The sequence below is a fragment of the Pteronotus mesoamericanus genome, unplaced genomic scaffold (assembly GCF_021234165.1).
Source record: "Pteronotus mesoamericanus isolate MK-2021 breed Mesoamerican mustached bat unplaced genomic scaffold, CSHL_Meso_final scaffold_137, whole genome shotgun sequence".
Lineage (NCBI taxonomy): Eukaryota > Metazoa > Chordata > Mammalia > Chiroptera > Mormoopidae > Pteronotus > Pteronotus mesoamericanus.
In genome coordinates this window covers 1,406,493-1,423,179 of record NW_026555306.1, presented here as the reverse complement: position 1 = coordinate 1,423,179, position 16,687 = coordinate 1,406,493, and the positions used below count along the sequence as shown (strand labels likewise).

The 16,687-nt window shown below is 49.0% G+C and overlaps 1 pseudogene; it reads right to left on the bottom strand.

Moving 5' to 3' along the window:
* Positions 1-10,010: 10,010 nt before the first annotated feature.
* On the bottom strand, positions 10,011-12,052 carry LOC129082658 (nucleus accumbens-associated protein 1-like; annotated as a pseudogene).
* Positions 12,053-16,687: the final 4,635 nt, after the last annotated feature.

The following is a 16,687-nucleotide window of genomic DNA, read 5'->3' as shown; positions in this document are numbered from 1 at the left end:
GTAAACTTATATGCTCCCAATATAGGAGCCCCCAAGTTTATAAGGAAATTGTTGGATGACTTCAAAAAAGATATCGACAGCAACACACTGATAGTAGGGGATTTCAACACCCCACTGTCAAAAATGGACAGATCTTCCAAACAAAACATTAATAAACATATCGTGGCGTTGAATGACACACTGAATCAAAGAGACTTAACTGACATATATAGAACCTTACATCCCAAAGAAGAAAAATACACATTCTTTTCAAATGCTCATGGCAGTTTTTCAAAGATAGACCACGTGATAGGACACAAAGCAAGCCTCAGCAAATTCAGGAAAATTGAAATAATACCAAACTTTTTCTCAGACCACAAGGCCTTGAAACTCGAAATCAACCTCAAAGAGAAACTTCAAAAACTTGCAAACTCATGGAGACTGAACAGTACACTATTAAACAATGAATGGGTCAATAATGAGATAAGAGAAGAAATCAAAAAATTTCTGGAAACAAATGAAAATGAACAGACAACTGTCCAAAACCTATGGGACACAGCAAAGGCGGTCCTGAGAGGGAAGTTCATAGCAATACAGGCTTACCTAAAAAAGATAGGAACATTTCAAATAAAAGACCTCACACTACAACTTCAAGAACTGGAGAAACAACAACAAATAAATCCCAGAGAAAGTAGAAGGAAGGAAATAGTCAAGATTAGAGCAGAACTGAATGACATAGAGACAAAAAGAACAATTCAGAGGATCAACCAATCCAGAAGCTGGTTCTTTGAAAAGATTAATAAAATTGACAAGCCTTTAAGCAGACTCATCAAGAAAAAAAGGGAGAGGACCCACATTCATAATATCAGAAATGAAAGAGGAGAAATAACAACGGATACCACAGAAATACAAAGGATCCTCAGAAACTATTATGAACAATTATATGCCAAGAAATTTGAAAATCTTGATGAAATGGACACATTTTTAGAAAAGTATAATCTTCCCACACTGAAGGAGGAAGAAACAGAAAGCTTGAACAGACCGGTAACAGCTGGGGAAATTGAAGCAGTCATCAAGAAACTCCCGGCACACAAAAGCCCAGGGCCAGGAGAATTTTACAAAACATTTAAGGAAGAGCTAACCCCTGTCCTTCTCAGACTATTCCAAAAAATCCAAGAGGAGGGAAGACTCCCAGACTCCTTCTATGAGGCCAGCATCACCCTGATCCCAAAACCAGATAAAGACCCTACAAAGAAAGAAAACTACAGGCCAATTTCGCTGATGAACATAGATGCTAAAATCCTCCACAAAATATTGGCAAACCGCATCCAGCAATACATTCAAAAGATTATCCACCACGATCAAGTGGGATTCATCCCAGGGATGCAGGGATGGTTCAATATACGCAAATCAGTAAACGTGATACATCACATAAATGAAAGAAAAGACAAAAACCACATGATCATCTCGATAGATGCAGAAAAAGCATTCGATAAGGTACAGCACCCATTTATGATCAAAACACTCAGCAAAATGGAAATAAATGGGGCATTCTTCAACGTAATAAAGGCCATATATGAAAAACCTACAGCCAATATCATACTCAACGGGCAAAAACTGAAAGCTTTCCCACTAAGATCGGGAACACGACAAGGATGTCCGCTCTAACCGCTTCTTTTCAACATCGTATTGGAAGTCCTAGCCACAGCGGTCGGACAAGAGAAAGAGATAAAAGGCATCCAAATAGGAAAGGAGGAAGTAAAACTATCATTGTTTGCAGATGACATGATAGTGTACATAGAGAACCCTGTAGACTCTACCAAAAAACTCCTCAACCTACTAAGTGAATTTGGCAAAACAGCAGGATACAAAGTCAACATTCAGAAATCAAAGGCGTTTTTGTACACCAGCAATGCAATAGAAGAAGAAGAAATCAGAAAAAATATACCATTCGATATAGCACGAAAAAAGATAAAGTACCTAGGGATAAATTTAACCAAAGACACAAAAGACCTGTATGCAGAAAACTATACAACATTGAAAAAAGAAATTAAGGAAGACACAAATAAATGGAAGCATATACCGTGCTCATGGATTGGAAGAATTACTATCCTCAAAATGTCCATACTACCCAAAGCAATCTATAGATTCAACGCAATCCCTATTAAGATACCAATGACGTATTTCACAGAAATAGAACAGACATTTCAAAAATTCATATGGAACCATAAACGACCCCGAATAGCCGCAGCAATTTTGAGAAAGAAACACAACGTAGGAGGGATCACAATACCGGACATCAAACTCTACTACAAAGCCACCATACTCAAAACAATCTGGTACTGGCACAAGAACAGACCCATAGACCAGTGGAACAGAATAGAAAGCCCAGAAATAAGCCCAGGTCTCTATGGACATCTAATATTCGACAAAGGGGGCAGAAGCATAAAATGGAGCAATAACAGCCTCTTCAACAAATGGTGTTGGGAGAGCTGGACGGCTACATGCAAAAAATTGAAATTGGATCATCAGCTGACACCATACACAAAAATAAACTCAAGATGGATAAAAGACTTAAATATATGTCGCAACACCATCAAAGTCCTAGAGGAGAACATGGGCAGGAAACTCTCAGATATCCCACGCAGCAATTTTTTCACTGATATGTCTCCTAAAGCAAGGGACATAAAGGAAAGAATAAACAAGTGGGACCTCATCAAAATAAGAAGCTTCTGCACGGCGAAAGAAAACATCAGCAAAGTGAAAAAGGAGCCAGCCGTATGGGAAAATATATTTGCTAATGATACATCAGATAGAGGTTTGATCTCCAAGATATATAAAGAACTCACTCGACTCCACTCCAAGAAGACAAATGATCCAATCAAAAAATGGGCAAAGGACCTGGGCAGACGCTTTTCTAAGGAGGAGATACAGAGGGCCCAGAGGCATTTGAAAGGATGCTCAGCATCACTAGCCATCAGAGAAATGCAGATCAAAACCACCATGAGGTACCACCTCACACCAGTCAGAATGGCCATCATAAACAGATCCACAAACAACAGGTGCTGGCGAGGCTGTGGAGAAAAGGGAACCCTAGTCCACTGTTGGTGGGAATGCAGACTGGTGCAGCCACTATGGAAAGCAGTGTGGAATTTCCTCAGAAAGCTGAAAATGGAACTGCCTTTTGATCCAGCGATTCCCCTGCTGGGACTATACTCTGAGAACACCAAAACGCCAATACAAAAGATCTATGCACCCCAATGTTCATAGCAGCACAATTTACAATAGCCAAGTCTTGGAAGCAACCTAAATGCCCATCAGTAGATGATTGGATCAAAAAGTAATGGTACATATACACAATGGAATACTACGCAGCAGAAAGAAAAAAGAAGTACTAAACTTTGCGACAGCATGGATGGAACTGGAGATCATCATGCTAAGCGAAATAAGCCAGGGGGCGAAAGACAAATACCATATGATCTCACCTATAAGCGGAACCTAACCAACAATGCAAAGATGCAAGGAAAATATGACCAGCAACACTGAAAGGAAAAGAAATCAACAGAGACAAGAGGGAAGGGGCGGGGGCAGGGAAAGGGAAGGGAAGGGGAAAGTCAAGGAACATATAGCAAGGACTCATGGACAAAACCAAAGGGGAAGAGCTGAGGGAGGGAAGGTGGGAGGGGGCAAGGGAAAGAGGTGGGGGGGAGGCAGAGACAAATGTATTTAAAAAGTAAATAAATTAAAAAAAAAATAATGAAGGGAGATTTCCCCAATCTGGTGAAGGAAATAGACTCCCAGGAGATCCAGGAAGCTCAGAGAGTCCCAAAGAAGCTGGACCCAAGGGAGCACACACCAAGGCACATCATAATTACATTACCCAAGATTAAAGATAAGGAGAATCATAAAAGCAGCAAGAGAAAAGGAGACAGTTCCCCACAAAGAAGTTCCCATAAGACTATCAGCTGATTTCGCAAAAGTCACCTTGCAGGCAAGTAGGGGCTGGAAAGGACTTTTTAAAGTCATGAAAGGCAAGGACCTACAACCTAGATTACTCTCTCCAGCAAAGCTCTCATTTAGAATGGAAGGGCAGATAAAGTGCTTCCCAGACAAGGTGAAGTTAAAGTTCATCGTCACCAAGCCCTTATTGTATGAAATGTTGAAGAGACTTATCTATGAAAAAGATGAAGATCAAAACTATGAACAGTAAAATGACAATACACTCACAACCACCAACTGAACCTTAAAAAAAATAAAAAACAAACTGAGCAAACTACTAGAACAGAAACAGAATCACAGAAATGGAGATCAGAGGGAGAGAGAGGGGAGAGAAAGGGGGAAAAAGTACAGGGAATAAGCAGCATGAGTAGGTACAAAATAGACAGGGGGCGGTGAGGAATAGAATAGGAAATAGAGAAGCCAAAGAACTTATATGTATGACCCATGGACATGAACTAGCGGGGGGAGGGAATGCTGGTAGGACAGGGGTGCAGGGCGGAGGGGAAGAAAGGGGAGGGAAAAATGGGACAACTGTAATAGCATTATCAATAAAATAAATATTTTAAAAGGCTGTTTAATGTCACTTATTTATTATAATATATATAAGGACAATCAAAGATATATTTGTGTCACCAGATGACCCAGAAGTGGGTTGAGTCAGTCCTCCACACACAAGTCTTTTGCCCTGTGTTTCTGTGATATGGTTTTAACAAATATTTTCTGTCACTGCAAAAAAATATTGGCGATTCCCTGCTGGTGTCTCAGTAAAGGAACGTCGCGGGAAGGCTGACTGGTGCTGACACAGTGGAAGGAAGGGGGAGAGTCTGTGAGGGTTGCTGGTACTACGTTGGCTTAATGCCACCAGCTCTGGAAACTGAAATTCTTTGGGACGCAAAGCAGCAGGCCAGGGCAGGGCTCCGAGGCGGCTCCAGGGCCTCTCAGCAGCTGTCCCTCAGCCAGAAGTGCTCCATGACCTCTTATGACCTTGGTTCATTTTCATTTCGCTTGGAAACTGAAGGACGTCTCTCTGAGTGGGAAGAAATAAAGCCTCCCAGCCCGATCACGTGTTTAAGGGAAGCTGGACTCCAGCTGCCGTTGGCCGGGTCTCGGCCAACCATTTCCACTGTCAGTCGGAGGGCCTGGCCTTTCTGAAAAGGCCCTGAAACGGTGCTCCCAAGCAGCACTTGGGAAGGAAAGGTGGCTACGACATGGCTCCCACCTCCCCACCCGTGGGTCAAATGCATGTCTAAAGGCGGCCAGTTTGCAAGGTGCAGAGCGATGGGACTAGCCCGCCATGAGCCGTCTCCACGAGCTTCTTCTGCAGGTCTCTCCATTGCCCTGCAGCCCTGGGGTTTGGTCTGAGGGTCTGAGCTGAGGCTCTGAGGACCTAGTTTTACCTTCACCCCAGGCGGGGGGCCAGGGAGCTCTCGGGGACGGGACGGCGGTCCTCAAAGAGCTGGGCCGTCAGCTTCCTTCCTTGGGTGGACACTGCACAGCTCTGTCCTTGGTCAGTCCTGTCAGAGATGCTGGTGCCTGGGGACCACAGGCTATAAAGGGAAGGGGCTTCTCTTGGGGTAGAAGCTAGCGCCCGGAGCGGATGGAGGGACGGACAAAGGGGTCACTGCTGAGGGAGGGTCTTGCGGAGCGGGGTCCCCAACTCTTCCTCTGCCTGGCTCTCCACCTGCACTTGGCATTAGAGCTCGGAGCTCAAGGCTGGCGTTTCTGGACACTGCATTCACTTCATGAACATTCGCACACTTGAGGTCATCAGCCGGAGGGATCAGGCCCCGCAGCTCTGCAAACTGCAGATCCCGGAGAAGGAGGCGCCCGCTGCAGGGTGTGTCTCCAGGGCAGAACTTCATCCACGGGAAGCGGCTCTTAAGACTGAGAATTCTGTAGGGGCCAAAAGAAAGTATAATTTTGGAGCCTGAGCACTCCAGGCTGTGGTCAGAAAACCCAGCCCAGGATGTAGCCCTTGGAAGGGGCAGACAGCCTTACAATTTATGAGTTTTCAGGGGTCCCCCCACCCCTCACTCAGTCCTCATCCCAGGACTCACCCTTCAAAAAGGACGTGCTGCCGATTTTCGTCCTTCCAGTCTTGAGCTGCCTGGCCCAGAGGAGAGGGCGGAAGAGTTTGAACGTGGGTTCCTGGATTTCTGGCCAGTCCGGCCTTTCTTTGCTTCAGTCAAGTGAGGGAAACGGGAGTAGCTCTGGGGGCCTTGGGGCCTGCAGGGGAGCGAGGGAAGGAGGGTGTGGGGCTAGGGGTCCTCAGAGAGGCCCTCCAGCCTTCACCTCCGCAGCAGCCTTCTCCCAGCTCACGCTGCCCCCAGGAAGCCTGCGGGAACGCGGCCGTGACCGCGGGACGCTGACGGCCAGCTCCACTGCAGAGGCCAGCGCTGCCCCTGAGCACAGGCAACAGGGCGCTGTGCCCCAGAGGGGGCTCGGCACCGCCCCCCAGCCTCCAGGCCCCAGGGCCTCAGGCAGGGCTTCGCCTTTCCTTTCGCTGCCACTGCCCCTCCGCCTCCTCCTCCCCCAGCTCTCCGGGCCACCCACCCCCTCCCCCGGCCCCCTCCCCCACCCCTGTGCCTTTGCTTTGCTAAAGGGCTCCAAGCCACTGTCAGCTGGGGAGGCTGGTTTAGGGACTGGGGAATGTGCCAGGCACAGGGCACCGTCGCTCTTTCTGATCCAGGGGACCGGGCTTGGTTCCGTGGAGGGGAAGGGCCTGCAGGGAACACTGCCCCGAGCCCCCCAAGCTTAGCCGCCCCCTTCTAATGTCCGCTCGGAGATCCCGGAGGGGCCCAGCTGTGGACAGGCAGGAGCTTGTTATGTATGTCTGGCCGGTGGGCCAGTCCCGGGGAGGGCCGTCCACCTGGTGACAGGAGGCAGGCAGCGAGGTGGCTGAGAACTCACTGTGGAGACGGGGTGCTTCCTGGAGCGCGGGAGGGCCCGGCAGGATTACCTGTTGCTGCTGCTGCCACTGTTGTGCTCCCTGCTCGCGGCAGGTGCGCGATTCATGAAGCTTCGAGAGGTCTGAGAGGGCTGTGTCCTCACGGACAGAGACTCCTTACCCCGGGGAAAGCTTGCAGGTCCGCCCTGGAGAGGCGGGATGGTGGGAGGAGGTGACTGAGCAGGTGGGATGCAGGGCCCAGGGAACCTTCTGTGGCAGTGGCCTGAGGCCAGAGATGGGTTAGAAGGGGGTAGAGGGGCACAGGAAGGTTGCACATGAGGGGGGAGCTTGCTGGAGGACAGGGAGGAGGGCAGGAGGGGAAGAGGGACCGGCAGAGCAGAGGTAGCTGGGGACCTCAGGGATCCTGCGGAGGCCGCAGGCCTTGCAGGCTCCCGAGTGAGTAGGGGGCCTCCTGGTGAGAGATGGGAACTCGGTTTGGCGAGGTGGGGGCGCCGGAGGGGTGGGCGCCTGCCAAAGGCAGTAAGGGAAACCAGGTGAGGAGGGGGAGACAGGGGAATTGGGAGGGGGGGAGGGTGGTGTGGGGACAGTAGGAAAGCAGAATGGCTTCTTCATCGCTGCCAATACGCAGAGTGAGAGCTGGACCCAGCCGCGGAGTTCTGGAGCCCGCCGCAGTCCTTGTGACCTCAGAGGCGGCGGATTCTAGAAGGCCTGCCCGAAGCACAGCTGTGTGCCCTGTAGCGCTGAGCCAACAGGTCTTTCTCTTTCAGTAGAGCTTACATCCAACACTATTTTGTGTTAGTTTCAGGTGGACAGCACGGTGGTTGGACAAACACGTACGTCACAGAGCGTTCCCCAGTACACACGAAGCAGCCCGCACAGTTGCTCCAGTGTTTCTGACTGCGTTCCCCGCGCTGTACCTTCCTTCCCCGGGGCTGTTTCGTCACCGTGAATGTGCGCTTCGCAGCCCCTGCACTTTTCCACCGTCTCCCAGACGCCCTCCCTTCTGACAGCCATCCACCTGGTCTCTGTATCGATGTGTCTGAGTCTGTTTGGGGGTTTGTTTATATTGTTTTTTAGCCTTTGTTTGTTCTATTGTTATTGTCGTACAAAGGCGTCCAGTTTATTCTCAGCTGTGTCGCGGACGTTCTCACGTTCACAGGGGGCCCTGTGCGACGTCCCTTAGGAGAGGGCAGGTGTTGGCGGTCCCGGAGGAGGACAAGGCAGGTGGCCTATCCCGTGGGAGACGGGGGAGTGTGGGGCAGTCAGGGGAGGCGGAGTGGGCCCCGGTCTCTGCACCGGTCTGTGCTCTCCATCCCTGCTTCCCCGGGCCTCCCGGGCTGGGGATGGGCGTGCAGGCCAGAGCAGGCAGGGCCGGGGGAGACTGAAGGGCAGCAGGCCGCCCTGGCCGAGTGCGGCGGGCCGGCACAGGCCTGGCTCCCGGGGAAGGTGCGACCTGGCTTCGGCTCTCCTGGTGAGGACGTTTCTGCTCCCGTCCTCCTCTCCCTACCCCTCCCGACCAATACACAGTCCCTGGACCCAGGGGCACCTCTGGGGCCCCTGAAACAAGGGGGACCTGACCCCCACCCAGCACAGTGCAGCAGGAGTGTGGAGGAAGGACGGGGGTGAGCCCTGCCTGAGGACAAGACAGGGCGGGGCTGGGCAGGGACTGCCCCGAAAGGGGTGTGGAGGGAGAGGACCCCAGTCCCAGGAGCTGGCCTGGGCTAAGGCCTGGAAGGGGGGGAATCTGGGGACTCCTGCCCTCCTTTGGGGGCTGGCTGGAGCCCCAGCCCACCCTTCTGGGGCCCTGAGGACCCACCAAGTAACCAGGACATTGTACTTTGGGATGATGCTGGGGTAGCGTGTCAAGGCCCGGATGGGGGGCAGGAGAGGTGAGACTACGGTGACTGAGCTTTAGTTGGGGGTGTCGACGCATCCCTACTCACTTGCCCTCCCCGCGCCCTTACACACACTTGTGCCAGCAAAACAAGTGCCAGGATCCCAGCGGGACTGGACAGTCCTCCATGGCCACAACAAGCAATGCTGGAGGGGCCCCTTTCCTGCAGGCTGGTGGGGGCTGCTAGTCGGGGGCAGGCCTCCGTGTCAGATTGCAAGGGTCCGCGGGGGTCGTCCTCGCCGTCCCCTGGCTACCCCCTGCCTCTGGAAGCAACGGGCTGTCAGACATGGGGAGGAGATGAGAGGCAAGGGGATGAGGAAAGGGCTAGAGACAAAAAGGTCCAATGACACCCAGCATGGGGGGATGGCAGGTAAAAAAAAAAAGAAAAGAAAAAGGAAAGAGAACCCTCAAGTTCACATATAAAACTATTAAAAAAAAAAAAAAATCCAAACCACTTGCATTGGGTGAGGCTAGAAAGAGAGGAATGGTTAGAGAGAAAATTCAGCAAACAACTGCTCACAGTGGAGTGGGTCCTGCCCTGCCCCAGCATGAGGTAGCTCCTCCAACAGGCCGGGACCAGGGGTATCCTCCCAACGTAGCCCTGTGGGGTCGCTGGCAGGACTCAACGGAGCCCCAGCGCTGGCTGGGCCTGGGGTCCCACCTCGGAAACGCAGACCCACGCTCCCCATGCAGGCACACGTTCAGCCTGACCTTGCCCTTCTGCCCCATCCTGCCTTCCATGGTCTCTGGGACCAAAGGGAACATCAGACACAGTTCCACTGTTTTGAAAAAGAAAAGAATCCTTATACTTTACTATTTCATAGAGATGTACCGGGGCCGCGGGCTGGGAGCCCGTTCTTAGCCTGGCGCGGGGCGAGGTGCGGCGAGGGCAGCAGCCTGCCAGCCTGCTCCTTTGCTTCCAACCCTGGTCCTACTGCCTCCACATCTTCATTTGTTTAAAATCAGAACGTCTCCATACGCACGTGCACACGCGCCTGTGGACCCGGAAGCCTCTCGCCCTATCCTCAGAGTCCCTCTGTGTGCACCCCTCACTCAGGATCTGCCCCCCTCCGGCCCCAGGACACTGAGGGGGGCAAGAGAGGCTGAGCACAGGGCTGGGGAGAGAAGGGCACCGAGCCCACCGCCGCCTGGCCCCCTCAGGTCAGTCGCGGGATTTCTCTGAGCCTCCCTTGCTCTCAGCCCTCACAGGAGCAGTCCCCGCAGCCCTGCCTACACCAGCCCGAAGTGCAGGGACAGGTGAGAGAAACAGGAAGGCCTCTGGGAAAACCGGATGCACTGGGAGGTGGTGGCGGCAGGGGTCCTGAGCATCCCGGGGGCCTTCCAGTCCCAAGGGGCTGCAGTGAGAGGAAGAGCAGAGGACAGTCCCCAGACCAGCCCCTCCCTGCCTGGCTGGGTTGAATGGAATGGGAAACAGTTGTTAGGGGTTGGGAGGTGGGAGTGAGTGTTGCCCAGCTGTTCGTGTGTGTGTGTGTGTGTGTGTGTGTGAGAGAGAGAGAGAGAGAGAGAGAGAGAGAGAGAGAGGCCCTGCAAAGCTCACACCATTCGCCGCCCTCTTCCAGCCCACCCAGGTCAGGGTGGGATGGGAGGTCAAGGGGCTGGGAACATGCAGCAAACCCCGCGGGTCCTGGAGAGAAACAGGTAGTAGCTAGCGACCAAGATGGCAGGTGAGGGGGGATGGGGCGGGGCGGGGTGGGGCGGGGGGGGGGGCGTGCCCGCGGGGACGGGGTACAATGGCCTTGTGGAGGGCCTGGTGTAGGTAACTCCAGGGCCTCCTCTCAGGGGCCAGCCTCACCACCGAGGCTGGCGGTTTCCAAGCCGTGCTCCACACCCACCCCGTCCTGCCCCAGTGGCCCGTGTCTCTAAGGTCCGTGGTGTCGTGTCACCTCAGGCGGTTTCCCCTCAGGAACCCTGCTCTTGTGCATGATGCCGCGGCTTCGGTGCACGTCAGCCGCGATGCATTCATCTCGCTCTCCTTGAAGTTCCGGGCGGAGTTCTGCCAGTAGCACTTGGCAGCGTGGAGGACGCGACTGTCCGGTGCTGGCATTGGGGTCATTGGCGGAGGAGCGGATGCCGGTGCCACAGCTGTTGGCCAGTGTGATCCGGTCAAAGAAGGAGGCTGGCAGGTGTGGCAGCAGGACCTTGTGCTGCGTGCCTGCGCCAACATGGCAGTTCACGACTGTGCCCTGTGACGGTGCTGTCACAGTGCCAGCTTCTCAGAGGGGTCGCCGTCATCGCAGAGCTCGCGGTGGAAGGGGTTACCTTTCAGGTGGATGAGCTCGGCCTGTAGAGATGCCAAGTCTTGCAGCACCAGATGTGATTCCGGGACTCAGCTTCTCGGCCCTCTGGCTGACATTCCCACTGTGCACGGTGCCCATGTTGCAGATCTGCTGGTACCGAGCATGTCTGTGTGCTCCTTGCCGGCATCTCCTCCTGGTCTTCTCTGTTGCGGTAGAGGCAGGGGCTGTGGCTGGTGCAGGGGGTTGAGGTGCCTGGGCTGGTCTCCGCCGCCCTCTGCTGCTGCTGAGGCTGCCGCCAGGGCCTGCTGGATGGCCGGTGAGGCGGCCGGGTCCAACATGGAGAACGTGGCCATTCCGTGGCTGCCATCACCAGCATTGCTGCCGCCAACCCTCGCCTCCCGGCTGCTGTCTCACAGCCCGCTGGCCATGGGTGTGCACTGCACACAGGCCAACTCCTGCTGCTCTGTCCTGATAAGCAACAAGAGGGACAATGGGTGCTGCAGGCCATCCAGCTCCATGTCTGAGCCCCAGGGCTCTGGGGCTCGGAAGAGGGCGCCTCCTCAGTGTGCAGGCCGTGCAGTCGCAGGCCTGAGAGTCGCAGCTGGGGAGCTCACCTGGAGGAAGAACTCGGTGCCCTTCTCCACGATCTGCTGGATCTGCAGCAAGCCAGCCTGTGCATGAGCAGGAACTGGTCCCCTATGTCCAAGCTCAGCTGGGCCCGTGGAGCAGAAGCCGAGCATCTGCCAGGACTGGGCTGCAGGGCTGCCAGCAGCTGTACCAGGTGCTGGGGCAGCTGTGGAACAGGTCTGGGCAGGAGGAGCTGCTGGCAGCCGGTATGGCCGGTGGCCTTGGAATGTGGCCCTCGACCACCAACCACCACGGACAGACAGACACATCACAGTGCAGGCCCAGCAGCTGCTGCCGGTTCAGGTGCTCCTCAGTGCTGCTGCCCAAGTTCAGGATCTCCATATGGAAGGTCTGGGCCACGGGGACAGCTGCTCTGTGGCTGTGCATCAAGGGCTCCAGGCCGTCCTCTGCAGTGGTAACTGGGTGGGCCTTGGGCTCAGGGCACACCCTCCTGGGCCTGTGCCTCTGCCTTTGCCTCTGTGGTGTCCACCTCAGCAGCAGAGCATTTGCTATGGGCCAGGTCGCCCCAGCGGAGCGTCCAGAGAGTGTAAGCTGTGTGCCTCCGCCTCCGCAGCTGGGCTGGGCTATGTTGTTCTTCAGATTCCACACATCAGTGAAATCATATGTCATTTGTCTTTCTTTGATCGAATTATTTCACTTAGCATCATACCCACTATATCCATCCAATCTGTGTAAATGGTAAGATTTCATTCTTTTTATGGTTGAGTAATATTCCATTGCATATATGTACTGCAACTTTTTATCCACTCATCTATTGATGGGCACTTGGTACTTCCTTATCTTGGCTATTGTAAATAAGCCTACAATGAAATTAGTAGCACATATATTCTCCCGCCTGCCAAATTTTGCTCTCTAGTTTATTTTCTCCATCAGATTCCACCTATGAAGTGAGATCATATGGTATTTGTCTTTCACTGACTGGTTTAGTTAACCTAGCGTTTTAGTCTCCAGGTCCATCCATGGTGTTGCAAAAGGTAAGAGTTCCTTCCTTGTTACTGCTGCATAGTATTCCATTGTGTAACTATACCACCGGTTTGTTTTTTTTTAATCTATTTGACTACTGATGGACACTTAGGCTGTCTCTACTTGACTATTGTAAATAAGGCAGCTATGAGCATAGAGGTGCATAGATTCTTTTGAATTACTATTTTGGGATTCTTTGGATATATTAACAGATGTAGTATTGCAGGGTCAAAACACATGTATTCTTTTGAATAAATGTTTTTAGTTTCTTCAGATATATACTCAGAAGTGGAAATGCTGGGCCATAAGGCGATTCCATTTTTAATTTCTGAGGAACCTCTGTACTGTTTTCCCTAGTGGCTACACCCATATACATTCCTACCAACAGTGCACGAGGGTTCCCTTTTTTCCACACTCTCACCAACACTCCTTGTTTGTTGTTTTAAAAATCATTTTATTTATTTATTTTTAGAGAGGGGAAGGGAGGGAGAAAGAAAGGGAGAGAAACATCAATGTGTGGTTGCCTCCCATGTGCCCCCTACTGGGGACCTGGCCCACAATTCCCACGTGTGCCCTGACCGGGAACTGAACCAGTGACCTTTAGGTTTGCAGGCTGGCACTCAATCCACTGAGACACCCCAGCCAGGGCTGGTTGTTGATTTATTGATGACAGCCATTCTGAGGTGTGAGGTGACATCTCATTGTGGTTTCAATTTTTATGTCTCTAATGATTAATGGTATTGAGCATCTTTCATATGTATATTGGCAATCTGTATCCTACTTGGAGAAGTGTCTATTCAGGTCCTTTGCCTATTTTTTAATGGGTTTGTTTATTATGCTGGTGTTTAGTTGTATGAGTTCTTTATAAATTTCGGATGTTACTTTCTCATCAGCTTTATCATTGGCAACTGTTTCCTCCCATTCAGTGGGTTATCTTTTCATTTTGTTGATGGTTTTCTTTGTTGTCAAAAACGTTTTAGTTTGCTTTAGTTTGCCATTTATTTATTTATTTATTTATTTTGCTTCCTTTGCCTAAGGAGATATATCAGAAAAAATATCATTGTGGGAAATTTCCAAGATTTTATTCTAGGATTTTTAGGGTTTGAGTCTTATATTTAAGTCTCTAATTCATTTTGAGTTTATTCTTGTATGTGGTGTAAAAAAGTGGTTTAGTTTCATTTTTTTGCATGTATCTATCCAATTTTCCCAACACCATTTATTGAAAAGATGTCTTTACCCGATTATATGTTCTTGCCTCCTTTGTCAAATATTAGTTGTCTACATAGGCATGGGTTTTTTTCTGGGCTCTTTATTCTCATCAGTTGTTTTATATGCCTGTTTTTATGTCAGTACTACTTTGTTTTGATTACTATAGTCTTGTGGCATAGTTTGATATCTGCATGATACCTCCAACTTTGTTCTTCTTTCTCAAGACTGCTGTGGGTCTTTGGGGTGTTCCGTGGTTCCATGTAACTTTTTGGAATCTTTGTTCTAGTTCTGTGAAAGGCACTCTGGCTATTTTGATAGGAATTGTTTTGCATCTACAAATTTGCTTAGGGTAATTTGGACATTTTAACAATGTTAATTCTTTCTATCTTGAGAATGGTATATGTTTCCACTTATTTGTATCTTATTCAATTTGTTTTCACAATATCCTATAATTTTACAAGTACATGTCTTTGAGCTCCATGGTTGAATTTATTTAAAGGTATTCTATTTTTTTGATGCAATTGTAAATGGGATTGTTTTCTTAGTTTTCCTTTCTGATAGTTCATTATTGGTGTATAAAAATGCAACCAATTTCTGGATATTTATTTTGTATCCTGCTACTTAGTGAACTTCTTTATCAGTTCTAGGAATTTTTTGATGAGATTTTTCACATTCTCTTATATACAATTTTAAGTCCTCATCACAATCATGACAGTTTTACTTCTTCCTTTCCAGTCTGAATATCTTTCATTTCTTCTTCTTGTCTAATTGCTGTGGCCAAGACATCCAGTACTGTGTTAAATTAGAGTGGTGAATGTGGCTATTTCTCTTGACCTTGATCATTCAGGAAATGGTTTTGTTTTTCTTCCATTGAGTGTCATGTCGGCTGTGGGTTTGTCATATATGGCCTTATGATGTTTGATATGGTTCTTGTGTTCCCACTTCGCTGAGAGTTTTTATAAATGGGTGTTGAATTTTGTTAAGTGCTTTTTTCTGTATCTATTGATATGATCGTATGATTTTTTTATCCTTCATTCTGTTTATGTGGTGAATCATGTTAATTAATTTGCAGATATTGTAACAACCCTGCATCCCAGGAAAAAGTCCACTTGATCACAGTGTACAAATTTTTTAATGTACTGCTAAATTTGATTTGCTGATATTTTGTGGAAGATTTTTCAACTGCTTCCATCAGGATTATTGGCCTATACTTTTCTTTTGAAAAATATTTTTAATTTTATTTTTTCCATTACCATTTAGTGCCCTTATGCCTTACCCCCCACACTCCCCCCACAGTTGTCAATGTCCTTCTTGCTCCATCCCTCCACCCGCTAAGCTCCCCGCACCCTTAGCTGTCACGCTGCTCTCCATCTATGAGTCTGTCTCTCGTTAGCTCGTTAGTTCAGTTTGGTCATTAGATTAAACGTGTGAATGAAATCATATACTATCTGTCTTTCTCTGACTAGCTTATTTCATTTAGCATAAGGTTTTCTTTCTTTGCAGTGTCTTTATCTGGTTTTGTAATTGGGAGAAAGCTGTCCTCATAAAATAAACTTTGAGACTTTCCTCTTCTTGAATGTTTTGGAATAAGAATTTTCTGAGAAGGATAGGTGTTAGTTCCTGTTTGCATGTTTGTTGAAATTTACCTGTGAATCCATCCAGTCCATAACTTTTGTTTGAAGTTCTTTTTGATTACTGGTTTGATTTCATTAGTTGTAATTTGTTCAGATTTTCTGGGTTTTTTTCTTGATTCAGGAAGATTGTACGTTCATAAAAATTTATTCATTTCTTCCAGATTGTTGAATTTCTTGGTGTATATTTGTGTGTAATATCTGCTTATACTCCTTTGCATTTCTGCAATGTCATTTGTGACTTCTGTTTTCTTTCTGATTTTATTATTTGGGTCCTGCCTCTTTTTTTTCTTTGATGTGTCCAGTTAAACACTTACCAATCTTGTTTATCTCCTCACAGAATCAGCTCTTGGATTTATCTATCTTTGGTATTGTTTTTTTAGACCCTATTTTTTTGATATTTGATAACTTTAAGGAAATATTGTCAATGTTTTAAGTTCTTTTTCTTTCCTTTTTTAAAAATTGTTGTTCAAGTACAGTTGTCTCCATTTTCCTGCCATCACTTTCCCCTGCCCTACCCACCTCCACCTCCCACCCCCAATCCTTCCCCACTTTGGCTTTGTCCACGGGTCCTTTATACATGTTCCTTGATGACCCTTCCCCCTTTTTCCCCCATTATCCCCTTTCCTGCTCCCCTCTGATTACTGTCAGTTTATTTTTTATTTCAGTGTTGCTAGTTATATTTTTCTTGCTTGTTTGTTTTGTTGATTAGGTTCCACTTACAGGTGAGATCATATGGTATTTGACTTTTACCTCCTGGCTTATTTCACTTAGCATAATGCTCTCCAGTTCAATCCATGCTGTCGCAAAGGGTAGTAGCTCTTTCTTTCTTTCTGCTGCGTAGTATTTCATTGTGCAAATGTACCGTAGTTTTTTGATCCATTCATTTACTGCTGGGCACTTACGTCGCTCCCAACACTTGGCTATTGTAAATACACTGCTATGAACAGTGGGGTACATAGCTGTTTTTGAATTACTGTTTTGGTATTCTTGGGGTATAATCCCAGCAGTGGAATTGCTGGGTCAAAAGGCAGTTCCATTTTTAGTTTTTCTGAGGAAATTCCAAACTGTTTTCCACAGTGGCTGCACCAGTCTGCATTCCCACCAACAGTGCACTAGGGTTCTCTTTTCCCCACAACCTCACCAGCACTTGTTGTTTGATGATTTGTTTGTGATGGCCATTCTGACTGGTGTGAAG